Source organism: Drosophila tropicalis, unplaced genomic scaffold, assembly GCF_018151085.1.
Source record: "Drosophila tropicalis isolate 14030-0801.00 unplaced genomic scaffold, ASM1815108v1 contig_593, whole genome shotgun sequence".
NCBI classification, from domain to species: domain Eukaryota; kingdom Metazoa; phylum Arthropoda; class Insecta; order Diptera; family Drosophilidae; genus Drosophila; species Drosophila tropicalis.
Window position 1 is genome coordinate 6,149,569 of NW_027173070.1, and position 24,644 is coordinate 6,174,212.

Genomic DNA, 24,644 nt, shown 5'->3' on the forward strand with positions numbered 1-24,644 from the left:
GTACTTTTTCTCATACTTTTTGCTCTTCTTTCTGCTACTACCACGCCCACTTAAAGCAAAGCCTTTTTCTCTCTCCTTATTGACAATTGTTGTTGTTGTAGCTCATTGTTCACTGATGTTTGACGCGATGTTTCTTTGTTTTCCCTCATCTAGACTGCAAAAGTGTCACGTTTTGTTATGCAAAAGGTGCCAAGTTAAGGTAGATAGAGCATACATATACACAGACCTAGGGCTTATTAATGTTTGATGTGGTTTTTGTTGCTTCTGATTGACTGTTTTGTTCTTTTTGAGGGGTTTCTTTTTTTGTTTTGTTTGATTCCTGTGACAATTTGCCTAAAGGGTTAATAATTGGCTACATAACAAGGCGGCAAAGTGATCAATGAATTGCCAATTTAGCAGACAGTTGAATATGATTCAATGGGCTTGGAAAAGTGAATCATATGATTGTCTATCTAAAAGTGATGGATCTATTGGGAAACGGAAGGTAAAAAGTGGTTTTGAAGAAATGAGTTAAGCAGAACTTGTTAGAGGGAAATCAATTTTATAATTTTATTTATTTTGCTGCTCTAGAATAACAGCCGGTCAAATGAATATTTCATTAAAAGCATTCCTTATTTTAAGAAAATGTAGATACTTATTGAATATTAGGAATCTGGAACACAAAAGTACATTTAAGTTTCGAAAAAAATGTAGAAGTAGATATAATAGGAATAAAAAGGAAATTTGTTGATACTTTTAAGTATGGCTTTCCACAAACAGTTGTGTGTTTATCTTACTTCATAGCATACATTTGGGAGTTTATTTTTTTTATTTGGTTTATATTCTACAAAAACCTACGTCTTAGTAGGTTACATTGTCTGCGTGTCTATTTCTGTGTGTTTGTTTATTTGTTGTGTGTGCGTGTGTGTGTGTGTTTGTGGATGCCAACATATTTTGGGAAATGAAAATTTGCAATAGGGTAGACAATACTCTGTTCAACTTTATCTGGTATTTATTTTCTCTTAATTTTTCGCAAAACCAAAAACAATTAGGCAAAGAAATGTTTCCAAACTCTTGCATAAAATATATTTAAATAAACTGACAGGAGCTCAGAGTCCTCTTTTTTCCCTTTTTGTTTCTCAGACAGTTTCCCTATCGTTTTGTTCGTTTCTCTCTGTTTTGCTTTCAATTCAATGGTAAATAAAAACATTTGCTTTAATATTTTCTCTTAATTAAATTCGAGTTCTCTCAAGCGTAAAGCCAAGAAAAACCAAAAACCAAAAAACAAAAAGAAAAATTTTTCCCCAAAATGGAGGAAAAAAAGTAGGAAGGAGTGTGTCTGTGTGAGTGTGTGTATATGTGTGTACTATGGTAAAAACCACTTAATCCAATTTAAGAATGCAACCACTTGAGTGCATACACATACTAACACGCACACACAGACGCATATCCTTACAGATGGTAAGGCTATACCTTAAAGTATGCTATGCTTTTTTCGCTCTTGTGGTTTTTATCACTGCTAAGCCATAAAATTGCTGAGAACAAAAAAAGATGAAATAAATTTGCTTGTAAAATATTAGCAGATTCTTTCAGTTAGCCACCACCACTCATAAATTAAAGTCCTTGGTAAATCTTATCATCAGTTAAGGGTATGTTTATGCCCGATTTCCCTTGCCCCTTCTGCCCTCTCCCCGCTTAGTGTATATCCGTTGGCAATTGTGTGTTCCCAGTGTATTAGGTCATTAGGTTTTAGGTAATAATTTGTATGTAAAATGTTCTCTCTGCTCATTGTTATGTGAGCCTAATTGGTCCATTGGGATGAGAGAATGTGTATTGCTGTGTTTAGTTGTATGGCTATTGTGGGTGTTGGGTTTTCGGGGTTGTGGAGGGGCAAATTAAGCTGTCCAGTTTGGCTCATTTAATTAAGTTTTGCCTAAAAGTAGGCTATGCATTTTTAATGCCCTTTCTGACTCAATTAACAATGCCGAACTGAAAACTTTTCCCAGTTGAATGCATTTTTGATAAGTCTCCAGTTTCTGCTGTTGCTGTTGCTGCTGCTGCGCTGCCGCTGCGTTGTGACGCTGTGTAATAAACAAACAATTTTCTAATTTTCTAATTAGAATTCTGATATGGAAAAGTATGCGATAAACTATTTGCAAAACGAAATTCGATAGCTCAACTATTTGAGGCATTTAATTAAGTTTTTGTCGTTTGTTGGCTGTTTGTTTGTTTTGTTGCTGCATTTCCATTTTAATTCCCATTTTGCTCCCATTTTTGGGGTTTTTGTGTCGTTTTTGCATTAATGACACACACACACATATATACACGCACAGTAGTAGGCCCATAAAATTGGTTTCTAAATTTGCTGGTCTAGATTTTCTCTCTAGCTATCTAGCGGAAATGTCTCGGTTTCGGTGCGTTATTTTCTCTATACTCTTTGTCTATGTCTCCTTCACTGTTTGTCTGTCTGTCTGACTGCCTCTTTGCTTCACTGTCTATGTGATTGTGTTTGTCTGTTCTTCCTTTTTTGCTATTTACGTTCACATGTCCATGAGCGCATGACCTCCATATAAAATAAATTACTTTAGTTATCTAAATGCTGCCCGTGTGTGTATGTGTGTGTGCGTCTCTGTGTGTATGAGTGGGTCCGCCCTCAATTTCGGTTTTCTGTCTTACACATTCTCTTTCTTTTGGCCCTTCCATTTTTTCCTTGGACACAATAACGTTTGGTTATACCCTTAGACAGCGAAAGTCTTTTGCTTTTTATACGTCAACAAAAACTAGAATAAGATGATAAGGGGTAGTTTTTAGTAAGTTATTCGAATCTTTTTAAATACTTTTATTCAACTCTACTTAAAGTTAGAAGTTTTCCATAGGATTTTGAATTTTGTCACTGGTCAACACTTTACTGATTTTTTGGTGTAATACAACATTCGATGTGTTAATTTTCATCAATGCATTTGAAAGCCAACAATCAACCATTTTGTATCAACTATTTTGCTAATTTTTTTCAAACATCAGTTTAGTTTGTCTTATTGTGTCTTAAGAAAGAGCATTGAAACTTCTAAATTTTTCATTATTTTTGCTTGCTTTTCTTGCCTTTTTTTCTTCATTTTGGTGTCCTTCTTTTTGTGTTCGGTTTCTGTTTTCTTTTTTGGTTGCTTTGCTTTTAGCCAAACAAATGATAACAATAAATTACACTCTCGAGATTTGGACGAGCTTAAGTATGAAGTGCAGCCAGTCGATGTCGATGCGCTGGTCCAAAATAATGAAGGCAAAGAGACTGAGAGAAAGATGAGGATTGCTCGTTCGGGTTTCGGGTGGTTGCCACATCAAGTGGCAAACGCACTTTGGGGGATTTTTCTGTTCTTCTCTTGCTTTAGCTGCTGCTGCTTTTGCTGTCCGCCATGCTAAGGGCCAACAAAAATAAATGTTCTAATTTAGCGACTCAATTTGTGTAGTAAATTTATCAAAAGGCAGCCAGCAGTAGCAGCAGCTAACAGTCGCTGGCTATTGTTCGAGTGTCTGTGTGTGTGCCACGCCCACACTTATACTCCCAACTGCCGCTCATGTTACATTTTAGTTGCCATTTATAAACGTTGCTTACCTTTTTTTTGTATTGTGTGCTTCTGGTATGTCTGGTAGCTGGCTCTTATTAATTTTTGGTCTTTCTTGCCTTTTTTGTTAGAGAGGAGGTTTTTTTTTTGTTTTTTTCTGGTTGGTCAGCAGGTAATAAATTTAGTGAAAAGGTGATAATAAGTGCCATTGGCAGCGATTTGTTTAGTTTTTATTGCATACATTTAGGCTTTGCTGTGGTCTATAGGCTTAATGCCCTGTTTTTCTTTTTGCGGTCTACTTAAGTGGCCAAAAAGCCATCAAGTTACGCATAAAGGAACGTAAATGATGGCAAAGAGAGGGTCGGAGCAAGGTGCTGGCTAACATATTTTTTTTTTTTTTTTTTTTTTTTTGTGGAAGTTCTAAGAAGATAAACGAAACATCTTGAAAATAGCTTAAATCAAAAGTCATTCACTATAATGAAGCCCAATTTGAGGGAGGCTTTTCCTAAAAAGTTGCGAGAGTGGCTGTAAAACTTTGTCTACTCATAAAAAAAGTCATAAAAACATTTTAAAACTCACTTGTTGAGCTGCGAAGTAGACTTAATATTGTATAGTGTTCAACATTCTGACAACGAATGAAAGTAAAATGTACTTAAAGCCAATTACTTATTGTGTTAAATTTGAGGTGTTATTAAACCGAAGTAGTTACTAAACAGACTGTTAGACCTAATTTAATAAAACATGCAACAATTAGTTTGATTAGTTGAAAAGTATTTCATTTCGTTTTTCGTTTATCATTTTAAAACCTCATTCTTTTTTCTATAACATGGAAGGTCGTAAGATTAATTTTAAACTACTGCTAAATTACTAATATTGGATTATATATATTCTGCGCCTGTTGTTGTTGTTAAAGTCTTCCAACATCAGAGATATGGCTTCACAAAAATGGCATTGTCATTTAAAAGAATTTTATTGCCAGGGCATTTAAAGCAATTAGTTTTGACTTTCCAATACAAACACTCATAGCCTTGCATCCATACAAGTCTCTTTGTATCCTTATGTTTTAATTAAAAGACTACTAATAAGTGCGGTCATAAAGAACAACCTTGAATTTTTTTTTCAATTAAACATCGAATAACGCTTTAAGTTTCAGTGTTTGTCGTTTTTTTGCACGATTTCAATTAAGTGCGTATTCACCCGTTAACAGGACATTAACTTTGATTTGAAGAAGAAGTCATTGAATATGATTTATCGATATTTAATATGTTCCAATGATCTTGTAAAGGTAAAAGTTAGCAAAAGAATTTCTAAAAGTTAATGCTTAATTAAATCAGAATAATGGAATTCGGGTGAAGAAAAGTTTCACTGAATGAAATAACTATTTATTAATAGTGCGAAACGGATGAGTTGGACTCAAAGTTTGAAGTGTTAAATCATATTGCCAAAGTTTTTGGCCAAAATCAAAAAGAGGAAAGAAATAAACAAACTTTCAGCTTACAGTTGTTTGTTAATAAAGTGCAAATAGAGAAGAACTTACTATACATATGCACATACATACAATATAGTCCAGGTCGGGCTAATACAGTTGGCAATCAATTGAAGCGCATGCACTGATTCCTTAAGCGCTTAGCTCGTCTAGCTTAGGAAAAAACCCTTTCGAAGAAAACAAAAGGCATAAAATATTAATAATAACAAGATTTGTGCACTGCTGGAAATAACAAAAATAACAACAACAAGATGAACAAGAAAATAAAAAGGCAAAAAGAACTGGAAAGAGGGGTAGAGTTGGCTAAACAGCTAGACCAGTAATCCCATTACTGGGGTCAATGCACAGTCCAAGCCAAACAAGTGGAAGTTGAGTTGCGGTTGAACTTGAGGCATCGAGAGGGTTGTGTGGGGTGAGACTTGCCAATTGAGTCCGAGTCTGAGCTGAGTTTCGAGTTTATAATGCCCCAAGAGCGAACAATAAACACGAAAAAATCATAAGCCTGTGTGATACCAATCCACGAACTTGGGTACTAAATATTTTTGCCACCGTCCCCTCCAATACCACAGGAAACTCTTTTATTCTTTTTTTTTGCTTTTCTATTTCTGCCGCTGCCCCAACTGTTGTACGTGTAATTGAATTTTGTGGTGCGTTTCGTCACTGGCGTCAATTTATTTGACCACGTATTGTGTGTGTGTGTGTGTTTGGTTGTGTGGAATGGAAAGGATGGCGGGTGGAAGACTGGATGGAGAGTGGCCACTACGTGCGTATTACACGCCGAAAGGGTTATGGACATCGTAATTGTATTGGCCATGGCTAAACATGGCGCTCAGTTGTCTGTCTCTCGATGTGTTGTCGTCTCTTTCCTCAATTCGCCTCGACCATTTCGCAGCACTGCAGCATTCATGTGGACTCTGGTCCACGCACGTTTCTAATTTTGTGCGTGGCTTGTTAAAATTTTTTGCTCTCCGCTCCCCATTCCCCCTTTTCCATGCCATCTCTCTTAGCGGCCTTCATTTTGGCGTAAAGCTTTTGGAATTTTCTTCTTCATTTTGGCTGGCCAAACACAGAGAAAACCCCAAAAAAAAAGGAGAACGAAAAGTTCATTTAGCTATGAGCTGTTTATTATCTGCTGGTTGAGTTCTTTTCTTCATCTCTTTTTTTGTTGTTTTGTTGTTGTTGCTTGCTGATTGCTGGTTGGGTTTTGTATAACGAAGGACACAAATGATGAGGTCCTTTAAAGCAGCGGCAGCAAAAACCTAATAAGTGAATTTATGAGCAACAACAACGAAAAAAAAGTAATTAAAGCGGAGAGCAACAATGTTAAAAAGTAATTGGTTTATGAATGATTTTTCAGGTCCTTCAAAACCCACAATTGTGGTTAAGGCCAAATAAATATCTAAATGCCAAAGGCTAAAAAGTTTTCATTCCCTCCCCGAACAGAGAGATTTAAATAAGGAAGTTCCCTACAAAGTGCTCAGATCTCCCCTTCTTAATGATGGGCTTAATCTGTTACTAATTGTAATACTTTTCCTTCAGTATATGTTCTGGGACTTTCAGGGAAACTAATGTTTAGCTCCAGACGTGAATTTGAGTGCAACCAATGTCAATCATAACCAAAACCAGCAGCCACAAGGAAGCCCCATCAAACCCATTCACTGATTCACTTAAATCCATCAGCCACCATATAATTAAATACATATTACTTAAATCCCAAAATTTTTTATTAAACCTCTTATATGCAGACAACTTAAACAGTAATCACAATGTGCTTGTTGTGTCGACTTTTGATTGAAAAGGATTAACGATAATTCTATGAATTTGGTGAAAAAAATTGTATATATGTATGTATAAAGGAGACAATCAAATCAAGAAAAATTGTTATGCCTCGATGCTCTTGCATTGTGCTAAAATCAAAAAATCCTTTATACTTTGAACCCTTGAACTCACAAACCAAATACTGAAGACTAAACGTAAAACTGAAATCAAATACATTTGTGCTTAAGCACAATTGACATTTTGCACATGACATGGCAAAGGCAAAAAGGGAAAAGCCAAGCAAAACATTGAAAGGTGAAACGTTTGCGGCACTTGTATCCTTGACTGACCCCAAAAAAAGAGAAAAGAGAGACAGAGAGAGGTGGAATCGGAGGTGACATTATATGCTTGTTATAATCCCTGCCAACATTTTTATTGCAATTGTCAACTTGGGCCATAAAGCAGACCGAGCAACTGAGAATCTGACACCTACAAACGTTTTTTTTCTTTCTCTATGCTTGTTGTTGTTGTTGCTGCTGCTGCTGTTGCCCCTCTTTTCATCTTTATTCTTTTTTCGGCGAACCGAAGCGACACAAATTGAAAATATGACAAGAAAATTCGTTCAACTAGGTCGAGTTAGGCGAGAGGAAAGAGTGAGAGGGAGAGAGGTGGGTGGAAGAGTTGTGGAAGGTTTGCAACTGTGTGGCAAGTTTGCTAACTTGCAAAGAGTTGGCGTCGAAAGCATATTGATTTCAATGCAAGAAGGACGAGCAGTAAGCGGAAAAGTGAGGAGTCAGAGGGAGTAAGACTGTTTTGCCAACGTTGCCAAAAAAAAGAAAAAAACAAAAAATCATAGAGAAAAATGTGGAAAAATGCTCTGCGTGTGTGTGTGTGTGTGTGTGGGGGGGGAAATTGCAATGAAAAGCGCATGCATCAAGGTGAAGTCAGCAGTTTCCTTTCGATGATGCTGCAAATGTGCTCGCTCAAGCAAATAAAAATAATATTTTACGAACCAGGACGAGGACAAGGATGCGAGCGTTGACGGCGGACGAGGTCGAAGACGAAGATGCTTTCCATGGTCCTTCTCATCAAAACAATGTTCCCCAAAAAAAAAGAAAAGAAAAGCGAAATGGCGACCATAGACTTTTGCGGTTGATTCCCATTGATATGCGAACAATGAGCCAAAGGAAAAAAAAAACGACACCAGAGGCAAAAAAAAAAAAGAAAAAGAGAGAGCAAATAGAGCAGGAAACCGGGCGCCATCAACCGATGATGCAGTTGGCGTTCTTACTCCCCGCTGACCCAAAGAAAAAAAACTAAACGAAAGCAACGCGAAAACTTTACTCAGCTCAGCTAATTTTACGTTCCTTTTCACAGTTGAATTCACTGGGCAAAAATTATGGCACATTTGGGGTATTTGTTGGAGATTCCAAGGCAACCAAGTTCCACAAAAAATAAACGGCGAAATGACGACGATTTGGTGAAACGCTTTTCAAAAAGGAAATATATATATTAAGAAATAGTCATTGACTTGCATGTTCTATATATATTTACTGTTAAATCTACTTCTTCTTACTGTTGAAAAGAAGCGGATAAAAAACTTCAAATGGGTTCCTTAATATGCAGTCTATCAAGACAATTCTTTGTGGTACAATATTATCAGGTGAACTTTTAGGACTCAAGAGGACTTTCAGAAGATTCTACCTATTCATATACTACAGGAGAAAAACCAACATACCAACAGATATCTAAAACTAGAAAGAGAGACTCAAATGACACCAAAAATCTAAGTACATAAAATTAATAATTTCCTCCATTCCATTATAATCCATTTTTGGTTTACCATTATTCAAGGACTCCCTTAAAGCATTAAATCAATACTTTACATTCGAAGAGTGCTAAAATCTTTGCGTTTCCCATTTTTTCCTTTCCTTCGCCTGTTCTAAAGTCAACTCACATTAACATCCCAAAGCCACTTTAACTTCTCTAGAGATCAATTAAAAGGCAAAAAAAAAAAAAAAACTGAGATGGGAAAAGAATGGAAAAAAGTTAAGCCAGCCCTTTTGGGTGGCTGCTGGACGCTAGACCCTAGCCATGTGTAACTTTTTGTTTTACTTTTGTGATGGGGACAAAACTATGCAACATAAATTAATGGGTAAAAAAGGTTCGTTTCGTTGGAGTGGGAGAAGTAGTCAACCAACCAGCCAACCAAACCAGTCAACATGCATGCGCACTAGACTATAATTTCCATTTCGAGTCAAAAGTATGCCAACAAACCCAAAAACACTAAGCAAAACACATGCCAAAAACCCAAAATGCAAAGAAAATATATATGGGAAAACAGAAAAAAATGCGAAATGAAAACGAATACAAAAAAAAAAAAAAAAATGGAAATAGAAAGAGTAAAGCAAGTTGAAATCGTTGTCGAGCCACTGCTAATGGAACATATTTGCGTTGAAAAGGGCTACGTATGAAAAGGGCAAAGGAGCGCAATGGGGGGTAGATAGGGGACAGCAGAATGTTGGCCAAAACAATAACAAACAAAGCATTGGGCCTGGCTGAATATAGGAGAAAATATAGAGAGAATGAGGGGGGAGAAATGGTGGACAAAGAGCTGGCAAAAAACTATGCGTCGCATTCCGCATGAATAAACCTACAGAGAAAGGGAAAAAGAGAAGAGAGTAAGACGGTAGCAGGGTGCAGAAAAGTAAAAAAGGAGAAAAAATTTCGAAGCATTCATAAAAATGTCGCAGCAGCCGGCAAACTGCAAAAAAAAAAAAAAAAACGGAGAGAAAACTTTATGTGTCATTCATTCAAAACCATGTGAAAAGCATCAACAGCAGATGCCCCCCACTTCAACCCCAACCTCTGGAATCCTTTCTCAGTCCACTGAGTTCAGCGACATAAAAATTCGGTGTGAAAAACACACACGCACACACACACAATATGTATATATACATATATATATACTTATATATAGATAAAACATTTCCCGCGTATGCGGTTTATTGTTATTCTAGTTTGGACAATAGAATTTTTAATAAATTAAAAGTGTTGCCTCTCACTCAACTTGTTAGTGGGCAGGCGGTGGGCAATCCCTAAAAGTATGCAATAATAAATTGATATATTTTATACATTCTTTTTGTTTTTGTGCTTGATTTTTGAAGTATGCCCATAAATAATATGTTAAAATATATATGCCAAAACCAAGTATCATATGAAATGAATTAGTGGCCCAGTCTTGTGTCACATACAGGATAAAGAGGACAACAAAACGGCAGAAGAGAGATATTTTCAAGTGTTAATGGGTCAGCCAAAAAACTTTACAAGTGGTTCAGCAATTTGTTGTGATAAGTTTTAGAGCAATTTTCTTTTTGGCAAAAACACATTGAAAAATGGTTTACGATTTTAGTTGAGTTTAGTTGAAAGTCCTTATGTCGTACAGAAAAGAAATCTACTTAAAGAAGTTAAAGCTGTAGAACTCTACCTAACAATTAGTCGAATAACTTCGCTCGATTTTTAGTTCAATTTTGGTTTAACTTTTAATCTAACTAAATGAAATTTTAAAGTCCTTTTTATTAAGTTGAAATAACATAGTCAACTCCCTTACCCCACTACAAGTGGATACGTATTGTGTGCTCAACTAATGACTAAAAACAACCAAAAACCAGGCAACAAATCCCTGAAGCATACTCAATGACCAATCCCTATAGTGAAAGCCATAGCATACTTTGTGGAGCGCCCAGTGCGCCACGCAGTAAAATCGTTTAAACAAACAATCAAACAAAAGTCCAACGAACCAAAAAATGAGAGCCGATACGACATGCGATTGCAATTGACTGCATTGCTAAGGCTGCCCTAGAATAGAACCACCAACAGCAGCACCTGAACCAAATCAAACCAAACTACCCCACTACCCTTGGGCCACCTACCAACCAAACCACTTCACATTTGTACCTTTGTTTACGCTGCTTCTTTTTTTTTTTTTATTTTACAATTCTGTTTTTGTGTTTAAATTTAATTGGTTTCCTATTTAAATTGCTTTCAGTTGCCACAGATTTTATGCTGTTGCTATTGTTCCACTTGAAAGTCATATAATTTCCCATTCTGCAGTCTAACAACAAACAATAAAACCTAAAATCTCCACTATATACATTCATATATAAATAAAATTTTCCCATATATTGGCCAATGACCATGGCATGGGCTTTCAAATTGAACGATGGGGTTTGTTTAGCTAACAAATTGCATAGATTTTCCAATTATTGCTCCCCAAATCGAATCGAATCAAATCAAATCAATAAGAATTTACAACAATTCATGTATGCTATGAAATTTAATTAGATTTGTTTTTCTTTTTCCTCAATTTTTCATAATTTTTGCAATTTAATTGATAAATTTTCTTCAATCATACTCGTATTGAAGTTGGTCTCTGCAGTGTAAAGCAATCAATATCTCATAAACCGACAACCAAATCCGACTAATGCATTTCAATTAAAACACTTTAGAGAAGCTCATCAGAAGGCTTAATGCATCAACACTAGCACACACACACACAAACACACACTCGTATGAGTATGTGTCTATCGCACTCTCTTCTCGCCCTCGTCAATATTTGTATAATTTCTGTTTATGGTTAAATCAATTATGTGCAAAATGAACATTTTCTATACTCTAACCAAAATAATTAAAAGAGACAAGAGATTTTAAAACAATTTGCAGTTGTTCTAATCAGTATGAAATGAGGCATACTATATTTTATATACTATAATATTTAAGTTGTATACATTTATTGTTTTTTGGTAAATATTGTAGGATAATTTTAAAGGACCCGTCCTCCTTTTAGACATTGATAAAGTTTGCTAGCTGTAAATAGGGACGGATCCCAAACGCAATTCAATTTTTCAATTGGATCCTCAATTTTTTAATAAATTTTTTAAACTCTTTGAATGTTAAAGTATTTTAAAAATATATTCTTTTGAGAGCTTCTTCATTATTATAGAAAATGTTATATCTTGACTAACTTCAAATCCTTATCAAATTTATTCTGAACTAGCGCAAAGTATTAATTTTACTTTTTTCTGAACCTTGCTAGGTCAACTTAAATTTATTGGTTTCTTTGCCTGTATAATATCATAATTTTTGCTCATTTATGAGTATAAATAAATAGATCTTTTAAAACAGATAAAATATTTATCATTGAGGAGAATGAAAGCTGTCCACACTTGTCAGGGTATTAATAATTTCACCGTTTTCAATGGTCCATAAAATTTCATAGGCGTTCTATATCATCATCATATGCGCGCGTGTGTGTGTGTGTGGGTGCATATTTATGTTTATATGGGGAGTTGAAAAACAAATAGAAATTTTCTTATGCAAACAAAAAACATGCGCAATCAACGAGAGCATTTATTTAAATATTAAAATCAACGCGAACATTTTGTTGGTGAGTGCCAATGAAAACTATGACATCAAAATAAGTATATATATAAATCAAGGTGTACAGATATATGTATAGGTAACAAATATATGCAAGTGCATGTGTGTGTGAGTTGAGAGTTTTTTGCGTATGCCATTCATACGCTGATTTCACGCCGTTTTCAACACGTGATTTTCACACCGCATACACCAAGCACAACAACAGCAACAGCAACAACAACAATGGCAGCATCAACACAAACAACAGCACATACCACACGCATACACACGCACAGACACAGAAAGAGAGAGAGTGAGAGAGACAATCATCAACACACATGCAACAAGGCAAATGTTTTTGCATACATTCGGGCGCTTAATTAATCATTTAAGCTACGTAAAAACAAATAAACAAAAAGCAAAGCAAAGGAAATTGCTTTATTGTGTTTGTGTGAGTGTACCAGCGGATAAGTGTGTCTCTCTGTGTGTTTGTATTTTAACTAGTAACTTGATGTGAAGCGAATTTGGCAAGACCAAGCATACGAAAACTTTTGATACAATCTTCAAGAACTAAAGGGTATCACTTGAGATGGGATTGAGGCTATATTCCTTTTATGAGAAGTTTTAGAATTGAGAATTTTGAGAGGTTTATTTATACCCACAACAAATAAGCAAATAAAAGCAGTCAACGATTTTTAATAACACAGACAGTAAATGGATAAATTAGATCCATTTTAGGTACGAAAAATATATGAAATTTTCTTTTTAAGATATAAATGAAAGGAATCTTAATTTATCATTAATGTAATGTAGCTCGCCGTTAATATTTTACATATTAATTTAATATATATATTTTATTTTCTTCTTTCTCGTTTCAGGTGAGAGAGATTCTTCATACCAGATATGGCATTTCTATTTTCCTGTCTCAAAACTTGTCACATAATTAACATCACACGCACTTGACCTCACTCGGGCACGCAATCGTGATCCGCTCCGGTCTGTTTTTGCTCTGGCCCGACCGTGCCACTTTACTGGCGACAAAACATTTATGGCGGTAAATTGTAAATTACATTGGTAACAACAAAAACAACAACAACAAAGAAAGAACGAGAACCAGAACACGCGCGCACAGGTTAAATGCTTAGAGAAACTTGTAGGTAACAAAAAAAGGGGACGACGGGTAACAAGAAATATAAGGTATGGGACGGCACGAAACGAAACGGAAACGGAAGTCGCTTGCTGTCAGAAGTGTAACGGAGAGAGAGAGAGAGAGTGAATGTGTGCCTGTTGCCTTGCATAGCATTTAAATATGTCATAATTTCATTTACGTGTATATATACACACTTATGTACGTGTGTGTGTTAGTATTAGTGTGCGTGTGTATGCTCATGTTTTGGGTTATTTTTATGGCTTGCACGAAATGTTGAAACACCTGTCGCCATTTTCTCCAACATCAACAGCAACAACAACAACAAAAACTGGCATAACAAAAATGTCTGATGAGACATCATATGTCACAGTTCAGAGTGGAAGCAAAGAAATTAAATATTTTAACAATGTGAGAACATGAAATGGAATGTAACAAATATTTTACGATTCTTTTTAAAGGCATTTCTTAAAACATACAAATTTCACATTTTAAGTTTTGTATGTTTTTGAAAGCCTTTTTAATAATTGGTTATTTGATATATGAATTTTTAATATGAAACAACATTTTCGGATAAAGTAATTGAAACACAGAACTTCCTAAATGACATTGTGTTTTAAATTGTTGTTATCCCATTTATCTGATCTGACTTATCAACATTAGTTTTATACTTTTTTTGACTGCTTTACGTTCTTTTTAAAGTGTTAAACATTTCAAAAGTCTAAGTAAGCTGTAGAATATCTATAAAGAAATTGCAAAGATCCTTTTTTCTCAACTACTTTCTATAAGAGGTTTTAAATACAATTGCGTATATGAATAGTGCAAAAGATCAGAAGGTTCTAATAATGGAAAATTTTAAAGAAATTGGTCCTTGAGACTATTAGTTTCTGTAGGGAAATTAGGAGTACTATAGTCAAAAAGTAACAAAATAAAAAAGATTGTTTTTACAATAAATTTTTTCCTCTTCTCTTTTTATAAGTTTCATAATGTTTTAAATCCAAAAAGAGTATAAGAAATTCGTTTGAATTAAAACTCTAAGCTGTTGCTATTGTTTTTTTTGCCTGTTTTATGTATGTAGTAATTTCCAGGGTGTGTTTGTGTGTGTGTGTGTGTGTGTGTGGGTGTATTTTTTTTGTGGCCTGGCAGCAAATTATTTAATTAAGTGGCACTCACCTTGGTAATTGTTTAATTAGAGCCTCATGTAAGCAAGGCCTTTGCATGTGAGTGTACGTATGAATGTGTGTGTGTGGTTCTCTGCTTCTTGTGTGTGTGTGTGGTTCTGGTTTATTTTTTTTTTATTCCAAAGTTTTAGCCAACTGTTATAATTGACAGGCCGACAACAGCAACAGGAAGCGTCTTCCCTTCACCTCCCTTTACCTCGCTTGCTTTCGCCAGGCCGCAGCTGAGATTGTTTGTCTTGGTTGCAAGGGCACAGCGGGTAATTGCCGCTCTTTATGGCGCTGTTAAGTATGCAACAACTTTTCTGCCACACCAACTAACATGTTAATAAGAGTAAGGACAAAGAGCAGAAAGGGGAGAAATTGCAAATTGTTTTCTATGTGTTGAGGCAATAAATCAACGTATATACGAATTGAATTTGGGATTTTGGATTTTGGTGTTTAATTAGCAAAAGCATAAATTAATTTTTGCATTTTTCCCAAAAACGGCTTGTGGGCGTTGCAAAATTATGCAAATGCAATTTTATCTAATTAAAATGGACACACACAGAGAGAGAGAGAGAGTGAGAGAGAGTGAAAGAGAGAGAAAGATACACACGTGTATACACAAACGCACACAGAGATTGGGAAACTATAAGCTTTTAATGAGCTTATATTTATAATTTTCTGGCCGAACCGCTCGCCGCTTTCATGCTTGCTTTCCATCGTTTGTATGAGAGTGCATAATTCATTGCATAGTTTTGGGCGCGCACGCTTCGCTTTTAATTAACCTCAATGGCGGGTTAAACGCTTCAACATCCATAAACCAAACCAAACCAAATAGGTTTCGATATTTTTATGATGCCCTCTGTCTCCGCTTCAAACACACACACTCTCTACGGGTTTTGCCCCTTTTCTATTGTATATCTTCTCTTTTTGCTTTTTGCTTGGCTATATTTTCATTTGGCACGAAATGTTAGCTCTTTTTCGTTGCTTGTCGTCTGCTGTATCGTTTGTTCTTGATCCACTTAACTTTATTAAAAAGCCCGCTTCGTACTGAAACGAACACTGAGCGTGTCAATTTATGTTTACTGTGCTTCAACCAAAGTGAAAAGAAATGCACGATGATTATGACGATATTTGGGTACTCTGGTTTGTGAGAGGGGCTTGTTAAGCTAGGTAAAAATGTAATAAAATTAACCGATTTGCAACATATTTGAGGTCATGCTGTTATAACAACAAAGAGAACATATAATCTTATGAAGAAAGTTAATAAGCAACTATTTTCTACTTTTCTACTAAAAAGATCAAGTTAATAGAAGGACTAACACTTTCTATTCACTTACTATTACAAGCAGAAAATATAGTGAATAACAAAATTGTTTGATCTGATATCTAACTGTGACATAATGGTATTCAGTATACTCTACAATCATCTTAAATTAATGGTTTAAAGAGTAACAATTTGGTTGCCAAACATACTTAAGGTAAGAGTATTAGAGCTTTGCATATTTTCAAATTCTGATTGCCATGGCGTCGTCTTTACGTGTACTTCACCCAAAAGTCGTATAACAATTTGCAATGATATAGAATTTCCTGTGGCGTATTCACCTCAAATGCTTTTTTAAATGTTTGTCGTTTAGTTGACATGCAAGTGAGTGAGCCGATCTACCTCTTAGTCCTCTTGCCGCCCCTTTTACAGACTGTGTCTCTCCCCACCATTTACTCACGTCCTTTACTTGGCACCTTTGCTGGAGTTTTACCTGTGACTTTTTTGGCTTACTCTCTCTCTTTCTCTCTCTTTTTCTGTTTTTTTATAGTTGTTGTTTTTGGCTATCTCTTTCTGGGTGTTTGTTTTTGACACGCAAACTTTTGCTCGCTTACCTGGGCATGGACTTGTTTCTGTTGTTGGAGGACAAGAGGGTCATGTTTCATGTGGCTTCCGTTGTTGTTCAGGTCGGTCGGTCAGTCAGTCAGTCATTCAGTCAACCAACTCAGCTCAACTGTTGTTGTAGCGTGTTGACTTCAACTTGTGTTGAAATTTATGATGACAATCAGGTTTGGCTTACTGCTGGATTCATACAACTGTTTGAGGAGCTTTAAGCCCTCACAAAAATATTGCACAAGGAAAGATTGTCTCTCACAATTCCAAATGCTCTTTTCCTTAATCGAAAACACAAATGCGAATTCCTTGTATGACCGGACATGGATATTTCGGCCTCCATTTTGCCATTATATGGCAGCGCCTAAAAGTAGCCTGCAGCAAATTTAATGCACTCAGCCAAACTAAGAAAGACAGAGAGAGAGAGAGAGAGAAGAGTAACTGCGTTGGAAGAATGCATCATTTTGTGCCCATTAAATCGTTTCGTTCACACCGATGCTTTTGCTTTTCCCTTTTGCCCATACGTTGAGTGGTTATTGATTAATCGTCAGACGCGTTTTCTCTCTAGAGGCGAATGTCTCTGGTGCTCTCTGAGTCTCTGCATGCGTGTGTATGTGTGTGTGTGTGTGAATTGGAGTGTGCACGGAAGCGCTCGCGCTGATAGCTGATGTTGGCATGTGGGCAGCAACAGCAACAAAAGTGTTGCCTGCTTAAAGGCGCTGCCAGCGTGCTTAAGCACTTAAGTTAACCCATTAATGTCAGGATATTCGAAGGAATGATGTTCAATGCAATGAACATTCCTTAAATGTTACTTTCACACGAAAGCTGGCATTGATTGCGGTTTTTCCTTTCGTTTTGGCCGAATATTCCATGAACTTTTCACTGAACTCGAGAAAATGGGGAGAACCAAGAACACAAGCTGCAGAAGAGCTGATGGAAAATGCAATGGCCACACATATACATACACATGTGCAATATTTTTATCCATTTGCGAAATGAAATTTAAGAATTTCCGCTATATTCTTCCTTACTTTTTGAACTTTTCTGCGATTTTCTCTTCAGTTTTCACTTGTTGTTTTTGTTTTCCCTTCTTTTGAAATTACTTATTTCTGTCATTCTGTTTGTTTTTTCTTCTTTGCTTTTCTCTTGCCGTATTTTATTATGTTCTCTTTACTCTTTCTCATATGTTAATTTTATTTTTGCCTTCCAGTTTTTTCATTAATTGCTCCTATATTTTTTTTTATTTTATTGTAACTTCATTAAATTATTTTACATTCAATTTTTATCTTCCTTTCTCTCTCCCTCGATCGATGTCTATTGTTCGTTTGATCTTCTTAATCTTTCCCAGTTCTCTTTTCAAAATTTCTATTGCCTTTTTCACAATCGATTTTATGGTTTTAATGACTGTTATATCGATCTTTTCTTTCTCTTTCATTCTGTCCTCCTCTCTTGTTCTCTTTTGTCAATTCTTTGTGCTGCATTTCACTATTGGAATTTTATCTTCTGAATACTGATTGCAAATACAGTTATAAATTGAATGTAAATATATAGCAAATATCCATTTCAATCAACAACTTGAACGAGTTCCCTTTGTCCCAATACTCAGGGCCCTCTTCCCATCCCCCCACATATACATACATATTCTATGTCTCCCAACTACCTCTTCAACCAGGATTCTTTATCTCTCTTTCTCCCTCTATATCACCCCATTGGCTGCGCTTGAATAACTTTAAATGTTCGGTAGATCGAAAATCAAATTAAAATTTCATACTTTAACATTGTGTTCCAATTACTGTCGCAAACAATTTATACACATGCCAGCAGAAAACAGTGGAGAGGATGGCAGAAGAGTGCGGAGGCGGACAGACCAGAGAGCAATTTTTCAACCCAAAACTTTGCCTGTGAGTGGTGAAGACTGGGAAAGGGAGGTTGGACATGGAGAAGGATGCTCGTTGGGTGCCAACTCCTTCAACCAATTCTGCCGTTGTAATGTCATGAAAAATGCATTTTTCAATACACAATAATAATATATGTAACACAATAAATTGTGAAACGCAACAAAAATAAAAAAAGAAACAACAAAATTAAAAGGGGAAAAACGAAAAAAACGTAGAGAGTTGGGCGAAAAAAAATGCCTGAAAAGAGGGGAAGAGAATGTTATAAAATTGTTATCGAGCGCATAATAGCAAATGTTGCAAAATAACTTTTGACAAAGTGCACTCAATATCAAACTGAGGCGGAAGACAGAGAGCGAGAGAGAGAAAGAGCGACAAGGAGGGAGAAAGAATAGTGAGAAGAATGGAAACGAGTGAATAAAATGAAAAATCACACAGTGTAGAAGGCGAACGTTTGCGTTTAGGAAACGACGAAAAAAAAAAAAAAAAAGGATACGCTCATATAAGGAAAATGAAAGAGGGACAGTAGAAAAATATAGTGGCCAGGGGGGTGGTCTAAAGCTTGCATATAAATTGACACAATTCGTACAACACATTGACATTTTTCCAATATCTGAGAAAATTGTTCGCCCAAAACTGACAGACAAATATGTCAAATTAAACTTGCCAGCGCCAGAAAATATGCTTTAAATTTAGCTTCTCCTCCATTTCCCAATCCTCGAAGAAGAACCAGAAAAAAAAAACTGAACCTTATGCAAGTCAAACATGTAACCAAATTATGGCAACACATGCGCCACAAAATATGCAACAATTTTTTTGACACACTCACACATACACGGAGAAAAAAGCAACAGGATGATTGGAGGGAAGGAAACTAGCGAAACCCAAGAAGAACATGAAACAGCACAAAAATTTCCGACAGAAAGTGGGAATAAAACAAGAAGAATATGAAAAAAAAAATCAGCATTCTAGTGCATAACTTTAGGCGTTGGCATGCCTTCAACTTTAAACGGATAGGTTAAAGAGGAGAAGCGGGCCAGAGTGGTAGTAGGTGTAGGCGCCTAAAGTTGCCGGGAGGGGCGGCAGACGGGGGGCATGGCATGTCTGTTACATGCCTGCTTACGCTATGAAACAATGGCTTGCATATGTAGCGCCGTCTAAAGTTATGCAATGCATTTTTGCTCTAGCTTTTTTCGGGTTTCTGCACTCTTTCTTGTTGTAGTTGTAGTTGCTGTTGTTGTTGTTGCCTTTTGTGTGCGGGTGCCAAAATGTAACTATTTGTTGGCCATAGTTTAGGGGCGACAAATTCTCCCTGGTGGCTGGATTTAGGTGATGGGGCATGGTGCGGTGTGTGGGTCGGTTGACATTCGCGCATTGTTGTTGACAAGCCGAAAATCGGGTCAGTAGTAAATCAACAAAACAACTCGGCCAACATACAATATATGTATATACATATATATACACACACACATAGACAAAACAATGGCAATCATTGTTATGTAGGCATGTGAAAAATTTATGTTGCATAGTTTTAGGCGGCAATCCCCTCTGTCTCTCTCTTTTATAGCAATGGTTTGAATTTCGCCTGCCCCGTTGATTGGCCACATTGAAAATGTATGTTTGAGTGTGTATATATGTGTGTATGCGTGTGCATATGTGAAAAGGTTTCTGTAATAGATAGAGAGTCAGGCTAAAAGCGGAAGAGACGGCAATTATGTGGGCATAAATTATTTAAAAAATTGTAGAATTTTAGCCTAAAGATGAGCACTAACTGAAATCATAAATAAACTATAACTTTGCCAAATGGGATTGCAAACAGCAGACAAGTTGAATGACTTTATAACACAGAATATTGAAATAATTATATTTTAACAAGTGTTGATGCAAGACCATTCTTATATAGTTTGGTCTTAAAAAAACATTCGTGATTTTTTTTTCTTTAATTAATTTATCTACCACCGAATAATCTGTAGACAGTTGCGGTAAAATGAATGAAACTTGTCCTTTAAAGTATGCGAATGTTTAGTTTAACAAGAGAAGACACCAATCGAATATTAAGAGCAGTTTCTTCCTAGCCTACACTCTTTAGATTTTAAACAAATTCTTTCAACTGCTTACTCAGAAAGGATGTTTTCGCTGATTTCTGTCTCTTATCATCGTCAATAATAAAGCCTTTATATACATACAATGAAAATATTTAAAACTTTGTAAAGCACTTTTATCAGTGTGTTAAGTTTTTACTTCTATTACCAAATCAATATTAAAAATGTCCCAGGTTTTCTCTTTCTCTTTCTTATCTCTTTGAATACGGTTTCTTTAAACGATATCTGGGTTAAATACAAACAGAATACAACCCCACTAGTTGACTTGCCGACATTTGGTTTGGTTGATTGTTTGGTCGCTTCTTTGGCTTCGGCCTTCTGATTCAAAACCGGACCCGGACCCGGACCAGATGTCGCCGCATGATGTGGCTTCCAAGCCATTTCAATTTCAATTGAACCCAAACCCCAGGTAACCCACATGGCATCGAGCCAGTTGTCAGTCAGTCATTGCCAGTTGGCATTGTCTTGGTTTGTACCTTTCGAGACTTCAATTTGACTTGGCTTAAGTCTAGTTTACTTGGCATTGATAACTAAAATGGCTTTAAATTCAATTCTTTTTTACTTTTCTCTCTTTTTTCCTTTTTTTTTTTTGTGTTTTACTAAGTTAAAATTTGCAACAAAAAAAAAAAAGCGAATCCAATTAATCACAAATCCCATTTGGCTAAATCAATCAATTGCCATGGAAGTATTTATCGGACACAAACAAATTCACATGGCCACACATACTCACTCACACACACATGTTAAAAAATTCGATTAAAATTGAACAAGAATAATATACAAAATTTTCTAGGTACCCTATTCAAGTCGAATGTGTGTTACCCTTTTTCGATTTGATAATGTTTCTATTCTAGTTGACTTTATAGAGACATATTCATTTGCATTTAAGTCTAGTTATAGCAGCTAGTGTAGAGTTGTCACCATGATTTATATGACTTGTTTGAAAGTATTGCACACCTTTGGGTATTCTAAATATGCCCATCTAGACAATAGAGTACAGAATTTACAAAGTCACATCATTAATTTTTGTTTCTAGTCGCTTCTATACCCTTAAAAATTTATGGCCCAAAAAGGGAAATAGACAACAGACAATACAACACACCAAAAAAAAAAAGAGAGAGAAAAAATAGCAGAGAAGAGAATAAAGAGGAAGGCGAAAGTGTGCGAAAGTCAATTCGCCCCTTCGTTTTGCCTACCAATCATTATTCAATATGTTGACTTTTGTGCTTGCCACATTTGTTTCTACACCCGGGCCCACATAACTCATGTGGGGCCAGTGCTGGGCTGGGCTGGTGGGGCGGAAAAAGACAAAAGAAAAATTTGTACAGCGCGTCGATGTGGAAATTGCGATAGGGAGGGGAGTCAAATGCCCCAACCCGGTAACTGTCTCTCTTCCTTCCTCTTCCACCCCAGGTCCAGGCACTAGGGTCCTCTTCTTCGGTTTTCCATGCCCGCATGCCAAAACCAATGAACTACTGTGGCCACCCTGTGTCGAAGTTGTTTAACTTTGCATTTGTTCCTTCAGGTCCTCCATTTTAGCTTAGTGTTGCCTTTGATTAAGGTTTCGAGCCAAGTGTCAGCTGTGGCATTGTTTTTCCATTTGAAATCGAGCTATCCACATTCCCCTCCCCCTCCCCCACCCCATTCAGAAAGAGACTGAGAAATTGTGTGCGCCCATTAAGGGCAATTAAAGTCCAACAAATATTTCAAAAATCATAAATTAATCCCTGACATTAGTTTGACCCGCAAACGCAATTAAAATTTATGAAATTAAATTTCGAAAAACCATTAAACCAAAAAAGAACAGAAAATGAAACATTCAGTGACGTTTTTTTTTTATTTTTTCTGTGTTGCTCATTTTGCATTTCATTTGCTGAATCAATGAGGCCAACCGCAGTGGAATATCATTTTACTCCACTACCAATGACACCACCCACACTTTCAACCCCAACATTCCCATCAACACAAAGCCAATTTCTGTTGATGGTGAAGCACAGCAGCCACTTAAAGCCATAAATGCAATTGCCATTGAAAATGAAATTTCTTATTATACACTCACTACAAAATGCATATTTTTAATATACATAGAGTAAAATTTTCAGAAGAAAAATGAAGTAAGTTAAGAATACCATGCACCAGTATGGTTGGGAGGGGGCATACAACATCTTCACATTTACTAACCGAATATACATACATACCAAATAAGGTATCTCTAGCTCGAATGGCCTTTGAGATAAACGAGATCAAGAGTACATATACTTTAGGGGGTCTGAAAAGCTTCCTTCTGCCTGTTACATTCAATTTGGCGACTTCATACATTGTATAACAAGCTCAAAATAGAAACCACATTAAAGTTTATAATTTCCAAAGTCAATGTAAAATTATCAAGTTTATATGAAAAAAAACCTTTTAACGCTTTTATTTTTCTATGTTTCATAGTAAGTCAGTTAACAATTTCACGTCGGCGACAATGCACCACATTTCCTACATATTATGGATCATGTTAAGCACAACATGTGACGGGCAAAAATAGGAAAAACTAGAGCACAGCCGAGATATTTTAGCAATTACAACCAATATTATCTTTTATCCAAAGTCAAAGGACATTGGTATTATGCCGACTTTATATGCAGGAAATATGGTTTAATCCTGAAACAATTGCAAACTTACACAGATATTAATAATGAATGCGGAGGTTTGTGTCTATAATGATTCTTACGTAAGTGTTGTGTATTCTCGCCAGTCCTAAACCGTTTACAATATTTGAGAAACCATTAAAAGTTTGCTGTAATACTTATCAGAATATCAAAATATTTAAGTATTACAGCAAATTTTTATGGTTTCTCTCTGGACCTGGTTACATTGCAAAAACTTTCTTTAACTAATGAATACTTCAAGTTAATAACAGAACCTTAAATACATTTCATTAGGCACTCAAACGAATAGTGTAAATAATTAATTTTATGGTTGAACTAAAGTGAGAAAATTGTTTTTATTTGCTTTTTACAAAAAACAAAAAAATTGCAAAAGACGTTGCTAATTTTTTTAACCTTGAAAATAATTCCCAACGGCAACAGCGCATTATTGTGTAGGGTCTGGAGGGGGTAAGGAATATATGTAAATGTATATAAAGCGACAATATTAAAAATGTTGCCTTAAAGAACGAATCGTGTAAATTTTATGGTTGAAAAAAGGGAGAAAATTGTTAATAATTTGCTTTTTACAAACACATTTGTAAAAAAAGCGTAGCTAATTTTCTTAACCTTGGAAATGATCCCCAAGGGCATAGATGGGATCGCAGTAAGGTGTGGTTCATAAAGGAATAACATGAGATGCCTTTGAAGATTCCTTCCACAAATTTATCTTAATTATGTTCTTATATTGTTGATATTTATTTATTTATTTAACCAATTAGACTGGGAATTACTTTTGACACTTATTAAGGCATCTTTATTTAAATGTTTGTACATAGCCGATTATTATAGACTTAAACTTGTGTTTCATAATTCGATTTTAATTAAGTTTTTGAATAAATATAGTAAATGTAGTAAATTTTATAAAGATGGGCTAATGGACTTGGAAACGTTACAAACATTTGACCAGTTTTAAAAATAATCACAAAATATTATTATCCATCAAATAGATTGACACGAAAGGGTATAGAAGAGTCATGATATTTGTATTTATTGTTTTTTCTCTTTTTTCTGTAAATTTAATTTATTTCTTTCTCTTTCACTAACTGACACACCCTCTCCCATAGTCTTTATACTCGTTGATTCGTTTGGCTCTCTCTTTTTGTCTGTGGTCTTCTGTTTTTGTGGTTAACCCCAGAAAATGTTTGCAGGATATGCAATGATTTCTCTCCTTTTAACCTTTTGCTACACTATAAAGTTTGGCATTGTTGCGGTAAATTGGCAAAAATTTACATACCATTGGCATTTATTGCCATCATCATTATCATCATCATTCACCTCATCATCATCATCATTATCATTATCATTATCATGACCATAATGAATAACAGCAGAAATTCACTTCATAGTTGTGGTGAAATCTATATTTATATCTATATATCTATATAGTTTTTCTCGTTCCATTTTCTGCTTGTGTGTGAGAGTTTTGGTTTATTTTGTTTATGCTTTCATTTTAATTGGGAAATTTCTATCTATCGGAAATAACAACAAACATAACAACAAATGCTTGTAAGCTTCTCATAATTGGTTTGTTATATAGATTTTTATTTTATCTTCTATATATATTTCA

At 35.6% G+C, this 24,644-nt stretch overlaps 1 protein-coding gene and 1 long non-coding RNA gene across 2 annotated transcripts in view; one reads left to right on the forward strand and one right to left on the reverse strand.

Annotated features, from left to right (window-relative positions):
* Positions 1-24,644, forward strand: part of tei (teiresias) — a 155,946-nt gene that overhangs the window by 11,708 nt on the left and 119,594 nt on the right. The window lies entirely within an intron of this gene.
* LOC137577763 (uncharacterized) lies at positions 22,771-23,253 on the reverse strand. The gene is made up of 2 exons (XR_011032474.1): positions 23,101-23,253; positions 22,771-23,046 (listed from the first exon to the last, which is right to left on the reverse strand). It is a non-coding gene; the product is annotated as an uncharacterized lncRNA (long non-coding RNA).